The sequence below is a fragment of the Mus caroli genome, chromosome 14, assembly GCF_900094665.2.
Source record: "Mus caroli chromosome 14, CAROLI_EIJ_v1.1, whole genome shotgun sequence".
Lineage (NCBI taxonomy): Eukaryota > Metazoa > Chordata > Mammalia > Rodentia > Muridae > Mus > Mus caroli.
The window spans coordinates 22,923,240-22,936,671 of NC_034583.1; the positions used below are offsets into that span (position 1 = coordinate 22,923,240).

Here is a 13,432-nt window from a genome sequence, read left to right on the forward strand (position 1 = left end):
TTTCTTCTCATGTATCTATCTAGACAGTTCAAAAGCCAGCCCTGGGAATCTTTTCCCACTCCTGAGGAAGGCAACTGCTTCCCTATTGATAAGTAGCCCGTGCCTCTGTCTTTGGTATCTGAGAACTTGGGTTTGTTGTAGGTAGGGCAGTGTCTCCAGCTTAGTCATCTCAGTCCTGGCTGCATGAAGTCCACTCAGCAATCCCACTACTGAAAGCTGGCAGCAGAGCTCAGTGGTAGAATACTTGCCTGGTATCATAGGCCCTGGATTCAATCCTTAGCACAAAAACAAACACAGAAACAACACACACACACACACACCATACACAAAACATGAAAATCCGGATTAATTGTATGCAAGTGTGGTGGGCCCTGTCTGTCTGCAATCCCAACACTAAGCAGGATTGGGAATTCCAGGCCTGCCTGGGCTATAGTAGGAACCTGCCTCAAAACCAAAAAAAATTCCAAACACAGTCCCTGGAAATAGGAAGTGGACACTGGGTGGCATATTTGTACCTTTTCAACACACAAGAGCTGAGTCCTAAGAATCAAGTGAAAGCTGGGGTCTTCACTCAAGAAAATATGCATGCTTATTTTTCTGTACATGAGTCTGCACAGAACAGGGTGGGGGCTGGGCCACAAAAGACTGCCTCAGCCCCAGGTTACTCCAGATCGCCTAGCCAGTGAGTGGTACAGATGAGAAGGCTGATGGAGCACACAGCCTGGAGGAGGGCTAAGGTACTGAGTAGGATGAAAGCAGGGATGGGGAGCGAAAGGGCTGAGGTAGAAGCAGGGCTACAAAGGTCTACTGGCTGGGGTGTCAGGAGCATCTTTAGCCTGAGTGATATCACAGCTGGACGGGTTCTTGGGTGTCAGTGGGCTCACAAGCCGACGGCCAGCACACACATGGAATAGGGACTCCTTAAGGGCACAGCCAGCATCAGGCACAGAGCTGTGGTCATCTAGCTGCCCCCCAGATCGAGGGAGGCAACTCAACCAGAGGGAGAGTTGCAGGAACCCGTGAGGAAGAATCAAAGGCCTTTCATGGCCCGAGATGTTTGCTCTGAGGAACCAGAAGGGAGAAGGGGTATCCAGGACTCTCCGAAGAGCAGCCACACACGTGCAAACTGACTAACCTAAATATAGTCGGGCGTGGGGAGTTTCCGTCAAAGGTAGACACACAGAGAAACATGCACAGCCTTAAGATGACATAGTGCATACACAGAGGAACACCTCCCATTCACCCATTGCTGTCACATGTCAACACAGAGCCAGGTGTGTGTGCAGGCGCACACACACACACAAACACACACACCCCACATGGTGTGATAAGCATAATAGACAGATGGGCAACAGACACACTGTAGACAAAGAGATGAACACAGAGGCCTGGAAGGACCTTGTATACCTGATTAGGTTCTGGCACCAAATATAGCTTTTCCTATCACAGTACGCTTGGGCACATGGCTGGGGAGAAAAGAAGGGCCTGGGAAGGATAGCAGGGAACCAGGTCGGGATGAGCTTGCCTCTTCAGGAGGTTCAATGAGAAGTCCAAGATGTGGAAGAGAAGGGACAGGCTGGTCAGGCACATCCTAGGACAGGCCTTAGCAGGCCTCCTCACCTGCAGGCCCCTGAGGGGAAGTGAGCCGAGGCTGAAGCTGGAGCTCACAGGTGCCAGTCACAAGCCTGGCAAATGAGGGGAGGATTTTAAGTGCTGTGGTGGGGGCAGCCCACAGATGACCTCCGTGAGCCCCAGGCTTACACTGCACAAGATGACCAAGAGGTTGAGCAATTAAACCAAAGCCACAAAGCCAGAAGGGGTGGGGGCACAGGAAGGGGAGGGAAAAAGACTCCAGCCCAGACTCAGACCTGTCCATCAGACTTGTAAGGGGGAGGGGCCATGTTGTACATTGGGCACAGCTCCTTTGCCCCCCAGATACTGGTCCCAAGCCCATATCTTACACCATCTCTTCATCCCCACTTCTCAATGAAGGTCTCCAGAGGAGTTGGGGACTTAGCTCAGTGATAGAGGCCCTGGGTTCGGTCCTCAGCTCTCGGGGAAAAAAAAGACAAAATAACAAAAAGAAGGTCCCCAGAATGCCCAGATTCATAACCATAAACTGTTCCATGTCTGGGAGAAGGCAAATGGCCACTTTGGTTTTTTGCTATCTATAACCTTCAAAATGGCAGTGGGCAGAGGAACATCCATAAGGTGTGCCAATCCCCTCACAAGTAACACATACAAAGAAACTGGTGAGCTCAGGCCTAAATGGGTCGGGTGGATGTAGTTCAGAATGCAGCAAGCTCTTTGGTGTGCCCATCTGCAATATGGCACTGAACTTCCCCATATGCCATGCTGAACACAGGGCCTGGAATGAGGCAGTGATACACATAGAAGCTGTCAACCCTGCTACACTCATCCCTGGCCCTCTCCCCTACCTGTCTCACCACTCATCTCCAGTTGTCCTCAGTTCTCTTAGGGTTAATCCAGCTGTGGCATGCCCTGGGCTCCTGGCTACTCTAGGATCCCACCTAAGCTAGTGTAGTTGAGTTCCTGGGCAAAGCCCAGGTCAGCAGCAGCTGCTCACAGTCTAACAGTCTAACAGTCCCCTTGTCTTGATTATCTAGACCCCTAAGCTTTCTCTGCAGAGATCCTCCTACCCTGTACCCACAGCCCCACAGTCTACACCACACAGACATCTGATCCAACCTTGGCCTAGTGACTGGCCTGTTTACTCAACATGGCTATAGATGTGATCCAAAGCTTCCGTGGCTGTTGTGAAAACAGCAGCTCAGAGACCACAGGCCTGCCCTCCTGGCCCCTAGGCAGGGACCTTTGAGAGATAGCTGTTCTATCTTACCTGTGGGGCCCTTCAGGCGTTCCCACCAAAGGGGCTCCTTTCCATCCCAATCTGGCTTTAGATTCTCAGGTCTCACTTTGGACCTAGAACCCTGCACTGTGGACTTATGTGCCCACCTAGCTCTCCAACCTCACCACATGAATGAGTCAAAAAGAAAAAAATGCTCAGATCAGCCCACAGCATCCTACTGATGTCCCACTTCATGTGTCCTTGACTGCCAGGAGTGCCCCACACTCACAATCAGACCAGAAACCAGGGGCCTGGTTTTTGCTCGCCTGCCTTCCCGAGTGCAGCCCACTCCCAAGCCTGCCTTTGGAGCAAGCATCAAGGCCTCTCCTGTCTCTGCCTCCTACTCCAACCTGGTTCCTACTGCCCAGCCTGGCCTGAACCCCTGCCTGCCTACTGCTTACCCTCCCATACTCTGGCTCCCACAGGCCCTAGGCCCCAGCTCTAAACTGGGCTTTCAAGACATTTAAGACGGCAAAGCAACCCCTGCCATTCCTGAGTCAGCTCCTAGTGTTTCCCACCAAATCCATCAACCTCTAGCCTTGACCTCCCTGATCTTGGCAGTTGTCCTGTCCTCATTCCTGTGCCCTGGCTATAGGGACCCCTTTCACTTCTCTGATAACCAAACTTCCTTCTAGGAGGAGCCTCTGTGGGCAGTGTCCTGTCTTCCTATACCCTACCCATGACAGTAGCTCCTTCCCATCATTCAGATCTCACTCACATGGGCACCCCTGTTCTGCCTATTTCACAGATGAGGCAACAGAGGCTGAGAACGGCCTAGTCTCTGGCTTGGGTACCTAGCCAGGAACACTACACTAGAGCATGCCTGATGTTGCAGAGGTCTTGCCCTGCACCTTCAGGATGTTCAGCACTGCCTTTCATCTATCTCTAGCCCTCTGACCTCCTGGGCCTGCATGCCACACCACCATCCTTACCAGTCTTTGTAACCAGAGACTCTCAGCCTCTTGGTCCCAAACAGCAATGGGCAAAGATGAGCTGACTCCTCTGTATTCCTGGGACATGGAGGCCCCTCCCACCAGCCACAGACTAGTGATGCAACGTGGACGCATATGGATGCTCCACTCTCCAACCTAACCAGTCCTAACCCGATAGCTAACCCTTCTCTGACTGAAATGCTGACTCAGGGGTCCCAAGGATAGGCAGCCTGGTAAGAATGCTCACTACCCACCTCCTCATTCTAAATCCAACGTCCCACAGGGTTTACAAAGCAGAGAGGAGCTGAAGGGAGCCCTAAGCAGCTGGCTGTGGGCTACCTTTCCCCAGCTCTTCAAACACGGCTGTGAGCTCTATCTTCCTCACTCTGAAAGGGAGCAGGCTGTGCAGCCGACTGTGCCTAGCTCTTCTGCCCTGGGCTCCTTCTAAAGAGGACATGGGACCCACGGGATGAGCACAGCCCTCCCCAGTGCCTACCAACGGGGGTGGGAGCAGAGCTGACAGAATGGAGGGAGTCAGAGATCCGACTTCTCAGCTGGGTTCCAGGCCAGTCCTAGCTCATCAAACAACAGCTGCACATTACCAGTATCAGGTTTGAACAGTTATCTGCATGCCTTCAGCTCCTGCTATGTTGTTGTTTTCGAGACAGTGTTTCTCTGTGCAGCCCTGGTTGTCCTAGAACCTGCTTTGTAGTCTCACAGAGATCTGTCTGCCACTGCTTCCAGAGTGCTGGGATTAAAGCCGAGTACAACCACTGCCAGCCAGTTCCTGCTATTTTGCATACATCATCTTGTTTTCCAAATAATTCATAGAGGTAGGTATAAACATGATTTTGTCAGAGAGGGAAACCAAGGTCCTGAACGTAGAAACCACTTGCACAGACTTATCCATTTAGGCTTGGTGCTATCTAATGGAACACAGGAGAGTCACTGCCACCCTCAAGGGGCAGTGCCTACTGTCACTGAAGCCCCTGCGCTTCCGCTTACAGTCCTGGGACAGGAGAGGAGCTGGGGTCACAGGGCTGCAGGAGGCTCATTGTTCTTAGGCCCCTGTCTCCTACCAGAGCTCTAGACAAGCCTGGTCAGTTGGCCTAACCCACAGCAGATCCTACTCCCCTCACAGGCAAAGTTGGGGTGAGGCAAGCCACGAGCGGAGCTGGTCAGTCCTACTCTGAAACCACTTCCTGGGCAGCCCAGAGGAAGTAAGTGTCCGGAAACATCTTGAACCAACTGGGTCTCTTCTCTGGGCCCAAGTCATGAAGAGTGGACCCCAGGAGAAAAATGCCCAACTGGCTCCAGAGGTCAGCAGTTCCACTCTCTCCTAGCATAGTGTCAGGACAAGGTGGCTGTAGGTCCCCATTGGCATATGGTCACCTTGGCCACATGACCGAACAGCCCACTCACTTCCCCTTCTGTGGCAGGAGCCACAGCTTACAGCAGCTGACAGGACCCGTGTGCCCCTATCTCCAACGCCAAACCCTGGTGAGCCTTGGGGCCTGGGTCATGTGGGCAGATACCCCTCCCAGTGTGGCCTAACTTCCTCCAGTCCTGGTCATCTTTTTTCTTTCTTTCTGTTTTGTTTTGTTTCTTCTTCTTCTTCTTCTTCTTCTTCTTCTTCTTCTTCTTCTTCTTCTTCTTCTTCTTAAAGGGAAGTCTTTTCTGTGTAGCCCTGGCTATCCTGGAACTTGCTCTGTAGACCAGGCTGGCCTCGAACTCACAGAGCTCCACATACATCTTTCCTCTTTCTCCCAAGTGCTGGGGTGAAAGACATGGGTCACCACCACCCAGCTAGCCCTGGTAATCTTATCTACACCTGGAACTTCACTGTCAGGTGACAGACTCTGGTTGCCAGAGTGGGTACTGATCCTGACCAGGGCTCCCCATCTGACCTAGCATGGGCATGATGTGACATGTGTGAACATTCATAGCAGGGAGCCTCTGTCCGGTGTCTGAGTGTGTCCCTTGAGGAGATGCATGCGGATAAGTGTGTGCTTATGTGTAGGCAGTGTGTGCCTGAGGCGAGTATGTCTAGTATAGCTTGGCTTTGTCTACCTGTGTGGGCACGTGCATGCCTCTGCCAGCCTGCAGCCAGGTGATGTTTAAGTTTTGCAGAAGGGCAGGCTCCAAGGCTAATGCAACTGAGGGAAAGTGATGGGAAGAGCTGGCTTCCCCGCCTTCAGGCAGATGAGAACTGCAAGCAGGTCAAGTCCTCCCCTCCAGGATCGGGGTAAGTGACCAGACCGAAGACCCAGTGAAGATCCTGGCCCTGCCCCAACCCCCACTGGAGTGAGAACCCCAACCTCCTCCCTCCCTACACTGAGGAAACCTCAAACACTCCCACATTAAATGTGGCAAACATCCTGAAGAGTAGGAATGGGGGCTGATCAAGGGAGATTCATCCTTGCCAGCCTGTTCAACACTCCCCAGATTCCAGTGCACACACTCATCCCTCCCATACACGTATACATGCATATGTGTGTGCCTCTGCTCACCAGGGCTCCTCTAGTCGAACACACAACTACTTCCTCCCTCCCTCCCTCCCTCCCTTCTGTCTCTTCCATCTTTCTTTTTCTGTTTGTTTTGGGTGCTGGGGTTTCTACCAGGGCTTCACACACACTAAGCACACTACCACGGAGCTACAGCACTTTATTGCAACAGGTCTCAAAGAAGCAAGGCTGGCCCCACAGGGGGCACTGCTAACTTTAGAGACTCCTTGCCTCCCGCGGCTTTCCTCAAAGACAATGCCCAGCTGAGCCTAGCCCTGAATCAGGAAGCTGGGGAGATGGAGAGAGAACCAGGAGACCACTCAGTCCTTCTGGGAGACTCCATTCTATTCCCAAGCCAGCATTCAACCTACATGGAGCATAGGTGAGCCTGTTGCCTTGTGACATGAGGACAGTTTGAGGAACCATGGGAAAGCTGACACCGCCACCCTAACCCCTGGTTTACTACTTTCCCTCCAACTGACCAAAAACAGTGTCATTGCTCCTTCGCCCATGAGGACAGGCTGGCTCCAGTCCTCTGAGTTCCAAGGCCAAAGCCACAACCAGGTATTAGGTAGGAAGTCCTTTATGCACAGAAAAGCAAAGGGCACCTCCCCTGGACACTGCTTCACAGCCAGAATGTACCGGGATCCAGCCAGTCCCACTGGAAGCCGACAAGCCTTGAAGAGGAAGGGCATCCTGGCACACTGCCCACCTGCCTGAGATGACCTATCTCACCTGCCTCCCAGCTCCTGCTCATCCTGGCTCCTGCTGGGCTGCGGCTACTCACTAACCACGAGAAGTAAGTAGGCCCAACGCCCTTGCCTGGGCTAATTCCCAGCAGACCTGTAGGAACAGGAGAAAACAGCTGAGCTGGGAAGCACAGCCAAGCAGGCCCCAGCACCAGCACCAGCCGGCCTCCACACAGCCAGCACAGCTCAGCTCTGCTCGGGGAAAGATAGTCAGGTTCCCTGGACTTGACTTTCTCTTCTGAGAATGGCCATTCGGCCCAAATTCTCTTGGGAACCAGCTATGTGTCCCTTCGATGTTAGGGTCTAGAACACTGTGTCCTTGCCCTTAGGCTAACATTTCTAGCGTGGTAAGGAGACCATGGAACACGGGGGTGTGAAGAATACTTGGTCTGACCCTTCTGTCAAGGAGGCCCTCAGAGAATTCCTTTGAGCTGGCTTCAAATTCACTATGTAAACCAGGTAAGCCTTTTTTTGAGACTGGGTCTCTGTGTGTATCCTTGGCTGTGAGATCCCCTTCCTCTGCCTCCTGGGCGCCGGGATTAAAGGCATGTGTCACTCAGCCCGGCTCCAAGCCTCTTTTTTACATTGAGGAAAATGTTACTGCTCCACTGCCAAGGTGGCTCTGAGGTTTTAAGACGTGTCCTGCCAGCTCCTGTGCTAGAGTCACAATGAAGTAAGCGATGGCCAGGCATGGTGAAACACACCTGTAAGCCTAGCTGCTCAGAAGCCCGAGGCATAAAAAGCAAAAGTTCAAGGCTAGCCTGGGCTACATGGAAAGTTCGAGGACAGCCTTGGCAACTTAATGAGACTTTGTCTCCAAAAAAAAAAAAAAGTTTAAGATGTAGTTTAGCAGTACTTCCAAGAAAGGCCTTGGGTTCAATCTTCAGTACCACCAAAAAAGCCAGAGAGATGAGAGAGTAACAGATAGTGACCCATCTTAGTCCTTGTTTTGTAGTCTCAGGTGATTCTCACATTACTATTGCACCATTATACAGCTGAGAAAACTGAGGTCCAGAGCTATCCTCAACAGGAGGAATGGCAAAAGCATAGTGTGCTGGCATTCCCTCTGCAAGTTCTCCCAGCCAGAGACTCCATCATTACTTTCTGGAGGAAGCAGCAGCCTCCCTCCAGCTTTATCTTTCCATCAGTTCTTCAAATGATTTCTAGTTTAAATGTAAACTCCAATTAGCTGTTCCCAGATAAACAGTGTGAGAGCCCAGCAGCAGTCACAGTTCTGAGTCACCCCTACGGCCTCCATGGGAGCTACAGAGACTGGGGGCCGCTTGGGTGGGGCTGAGCAGAGGCAGGTCCTGACACTGTGAAGAAGAAGCCCTCCTTGCAAGCAGCCTAGTCAGGGAGACAAAGGAGGCAACCTACACGCCACGTGTGGGAAATATGGTTGGGAACTCTCTGGGTTTCCATTCATCCCAGATTCCAGAATGGGACACACAGCCAGGGACAGCCCCACATAAGCCTTCACTTGCACACCACTCGCAGTGTGGCCAAGACTGCAGAAGAGCCATCGACCTCTGAGTCCTCACTTTCTCCATCCCACAAAGGAAGCTCAACATCGTGGCAAGGCTGGGCTTGGGACTCCTGCTCTTAAAGGGCATAGTAAGTATTTGACTCCATTGCTTTTTGGTCCAGACCCTGAGGTGTCAATCATACCATTATAACCCCAGGACTTGTCCCTAGCTCTCTCCATCTCTCCAGGAGCCAGGGCTGGGCTTGTGCACACTAAGCACACACCCAGTGCCTCCTGCTCCCATAAACTCATGGGCAGCCGGGCACTCACCTTCCCTCACCTCCTAGCACACCCCTCCTGTTGCTATTACCCACACTCAACCTCTCTGTTACCCACAAGCCCCATCACTCCTCAATACACACCCGCAGTTTCATACAGTCAGACTGTGAGTCTCCTACCAGTCACCCTCTCCCACCAGAGTTCCATATGGCAGTGTCACCTTCCACACAGTCCTGTCATATACCTGAGCCTTTACAGTATCTTACAAAGATACTGTCACTGAGAAACAAAACACACACACACACACATACAGCAGCAGCAGCAGCAGCAGCCGCCCTCTGCTGGCCTGTTCACCACACCCCAACCTAATCCATAGCCGGAACGAGGAAACCCAGTCCCCTCCCTCTGTCCCTGATCAGCTTGGTCATAGAAGATCAGTAGCAGAGGAAGAAGAACCGAATATGATTAGATGCACGCTTACACACAAGCCTAGGGGGTCGGCACACCGATAGTGTGGGCTCGCACAATTAAAGGAATGAATGTACTCATGGCCGGAGGGTTGTTGTGATATAATGCACAGACCTTTGGAACACACAGGGACACAGAGACATGAGCAAGCCAAGGCACAAAATATACAGGGGGAAGCCTCTACATACAAGGCATGATTACCAAGTTGCATGGGGCACACACCAAGCCTCAGAACACACAGACAGCCATGAAGTATATGCAAGTCACACGTGAAAAAGGACACATTCACAGGGGAAGTCCCACTATGACAAATAATACACAAGGAGACAAGATACACACTATACCCACAAGTCTAGACACAGATACTACAGCAACAGAAGCCAGACTACTCCGAGGGCCCAGGGTAGGGGCCAAAGGAAAAAGGAATCTCCCCCACTCGGTCTAAGTCCTCCAGGTTTGAGTGGGGTGCTGAGTGAGGCTCTCTCTCTCCCCTCCCCTGTACGAGGGAGTTGGGGAAGTGGGAGCAGTTGTGATGGTGCTCCCTCTCCACTGCCAGCCGGCAGGGCAGGGCACTCTCGTCACTGCTGTCCTCATCACCTTACTGGGCCCCCAGAGGGGGTGGCGTCTCTCCAGTGGGACAGAGACTGACAGCACCAGGCAGAGACCACCCGGAGAAGGGGCTCGGGGGATTAGAGAGGACAGGGGAATGGTGGAGGCTGGAGCCACGCCCAGCTGAGAGACAGATGGAAAGCCAAGAAAGACACCGAGACTGAAAGAAGAGATAGGGCGAGGAGGCGGCGCCGCGAGAGTCCGCCCGCCTGGGACCCAAGCACTGGAGGCTAGGGACACCAGCAGCCCGGCCTCCGCCCGGTGGTGAAAAGGACCGGAGACTGGACTGGCAGGGGCAGGCGAGCGTGGGCTGGGGGTGCGGCTCTGGAAGGACTGGGTCGAGGGGGCGGCGGGTCTGGTGGGGGTGGGGAGACGGAGTACACGGACGGTGAGGGACAAACAGACCTGGCCTGGGAGCAGAGGACCAGGCAAGAGGGGGTGGGGACCGACGAGCGTGCAGAGGCCCCAGAGAGATTTGAGAAGATCGGACGGACCCTCGGCGGGGCTAAAGACTTAACACAGGAGTGGAGTAGGGGCGTAGAGATGCTGGGAGTAGTCGGGCCTGGGCTCCAGCCGTCGAAGAGAGGGTCAGACCTACCAGGGTATGGAGGCACCGGCGGGTCTCCGTGCTCGGCGGGACTTTGGTTGCTCCTGGCTCAGTTTCTCAGTTTCAGAACCGGGAGCCGGAGAAGAAAGTGGGGAATGGAGACTACGAGCGAGAGAAAGGGGGAGAAAGGCCGCTGCGCCCTCGAGTTAACTCGGACCCCGCGCCCGGGCCCAGCTCTCACTCACCTCCCGACGCAGGGCCAGGCGCCAGGGGTCCCGGCGAGCCGGGGTCCGTCTCGTGGCGCGGCTCTCCCGGATGCGCGTGGACGGGGAGGTAGGCACAAGTCTGATCCGGACGGGCCCGGAGGCCAGTGGGGACCTCCCGGGTCCCGGCTCGAAGGGTAGATGTCCAGGGGCCGCTCGCGGGATCCCCGCGGCCGCCGCCTCCTGCTCTGGCGCCGCGGCACACGGAAGTGCAAAGGGGCGGGGCTGCGCGACCTCACCCAGGTGCCGGCCCCGGTCCCGCCCCCACTCAGGACCCGCCCCACGGGCGCCCGCCCCTTCGAAGCTCCGCCCACGTGAGCTGGGGGTCCAGCGCGTCTCAGCCTCTTTGAGTTGCAAGTCCTTGGGTCCCCAGATCTGTTAGCCGTCTCTGGCTCTTGTGGCGCCTCGCCTGCCAGTGGTACGCAGGCCATCCCATCTCAGGGGACTAATTTATAGAGGACTCCGAGGCCAAGTTGGGGGGGGGGGGAGCACTGCACACACAATGGAGCCCAGGAGGCACCGACGGGGCTTCCCCAACTACTTGCGCCCACGCCCGGGACTCCCCACTGGCCAGCTGGCCCGCCTCGCCTGGCCTCATTCCTCTTCCTGCTGGCTTGAGCAGAGCCACGCCGCCAGGCCTGCCGGTTCCAGCCCTGCCCGAGAGAAGGAGCTGGGAGGTCTCCAGGGCCTGAGAGGTTCTAGCCAGTCTGTCTCAGCACTGCTCCTCAGACAGTTGTGGGAATTGCCTCTGCCCCCATCTTCTCACTCTCTTTCCTGTGCCCACGGTTCAGAGCTCCCCTTGCTCAGTCAAGCTCATAAGAGGAATTTGATTGTCAGCTGTAACTCATTCACTCATTAAGGGTCCCCTGGGCCCAAAGTCTGAGCACCAAATGGGAGCCAGGGACTCCATTTTTCTGTCCCCAAAGCCCAGAACACTAAGCTGTTACATTATACTTACCCAAAGAAATGACTTCCTGGGCTGGGCAGATGATAGTGTGTCTAGCACGCAGAGTGCGCTGTGTTTGACCCCCACCACAGAGTAAACCACAGATGGAGGCTCAGAATGATACTCCAGTGCTCAGGGGAAGAAAGCAGGAGAATAGGGAGTGTAGACGCCAGCCTGTTCATGGGAGACCTTGTCTCAACAAAACCAAACAAATAAGAACTCTTCCTGGGAGGATACAAGAGGGTTCTAGTAGCCCAAGATACCTAAGCTCCTTCTAGAAAACTACCTAGAAGGAATAGAAGTCTAGACAGCTCTTTGCTCACTGAGATCAAGAGAAGTGCCGCCCCACCCCTCCCCACCCCACCCGTGGAGTCTTGAGACTTCCAGAGATGGGGGACCCTGCCAGAGATGTGGGGTTCCAAACCTTATTTTAAATGTACATTGGGGATTGAGCTAGAGAAAGGAAACCACAGTGACTCGTCCCTTCTGTAGAAAGAGGAAGGCCGCTGCTTCCCTCTACCCTGAAAGAAAGAGGACCCAGTTTGAAAATTAGTATTTAAGTCCCCAGTTCTGATAACTGCCCCGACCCCATGACGGTGGATTCTTCCCACAAAGTTGACTGGGCAAATTGGATTCCTTCTGGAAAGACAGCCTCCTTCTGCCTCACATCAGGCTTGTAAGCATGCTGTTTCCTGGGTCATTTCCTATTAACATTCCTCTACCTGTCTCAGCTGTGTCTCTTCCCATCTGTGACTCCCTGATGCTCTTCCCATCTGTGCCCTTTCCATCAGCTAAGGGACCCTATTCTTTTTTGTTTGTTTGTTTTGTTTTGTTTTCCGAGGCAGGGTTTCTCTGTGTAGCCCTGGCTGTCCTGGAACTCACTCTGTAGACCAGGCTGGCCTCGAACTCAGAAATCCGCCTGCCTCTGCCTCCCGAGTGCTGAGATTAAAGGCCTGCACCACCACACCCGGCTTGGGACCCTATTCTTTAGCTTACTTGGGAAAGCTAAACTCTTGAGCTGAAGGAAAGGGTGTGCGGGGTGAGCGTCAAGTGACCTTTGCCCACCTGGAGTTGGGTTTCACCCTATCTGGCTCCTCCTCCAGATCCACAGCAGCCAACCTAGCCTCTCCCTCAACAACAACAAAGGACCTACCCTGTGCCAGGGACCATAGCAGGAGAGCCAGCCATTGGGGAGCTCTAGATTCAGCCTCTAAACCTTTCTTCCCACATGCTGCCTTCTGCCTTGGGAAAAGGAGATGAAGAAGACTGGGTGGTTGGGGATGGGGTCTACCCAGTACTGGGCCTTGTCTTAGGTGCTAGATATGTGTCCTGCATATGATCTTCAAACCCAACTTTGGTGACTAGCAAGGGGAACTATGATATAAGGAGATGTAGAGTAGCGAAGATGGCCATGTTCTGGCAAAGGCACAAGATACAGTTCCTTGGGCTGGGCCAGTCTCTGGAGAGAAGGAACTCAGAGAAGACAGGCTTGGGTAGAGGTCAGGGACTTCAGGCCCAGGTTGGTTAGGACCACTCATTATGGAGCTGGGTACAACACTGGGTAGGCACTGGGTAGGCCTGAGCTGTCCCTAACTAACCCCATAAGGGCCTTCCGAGGCCTCAAAGGAAACTGGCTGTATCATGTGCTGACTCTATGACCCTGACTGTATCATCGTGACCACGCCCCTCCCAGCCTAAGTCCTCACCTGTAAAAGTGGCTGCACAAGGAAAGAGAAACACAGACAAACACAGACAGACAGACAGACAGACAGACATGGGGGAAGGAGAGAGAGAGAGAGAG

General features: G+C 53.8%; 1 protein-coding gene across 3 annotated transcripts in view; it reads right to left on the reverse strand.

Moving 5' to 3' along the window:
• Window positions 1-10,892, reverse strand: part of Prkcd (protein kinase C delta) — a 30,422-nt gene extending 19,530 nt beyond the window's left edge. For 2 of the 3 annotated variants that reach the window (XM_021181612.2, XM_021181611.2), the window contains exon 1: window positions 10,668-10,880. The gene's annotated coding sequence lies outside the window, so the exon portion shown is untranslated. Of the gene's footprint in view, window positions 1-10,667 lie in introns of all 3 variants that reach the window. The other variant, XM_021181613.1, reaches the window with a different exon arrangement.
• Window positions 10,893-13,432: the final 2,540 nt, after the last annotated feature.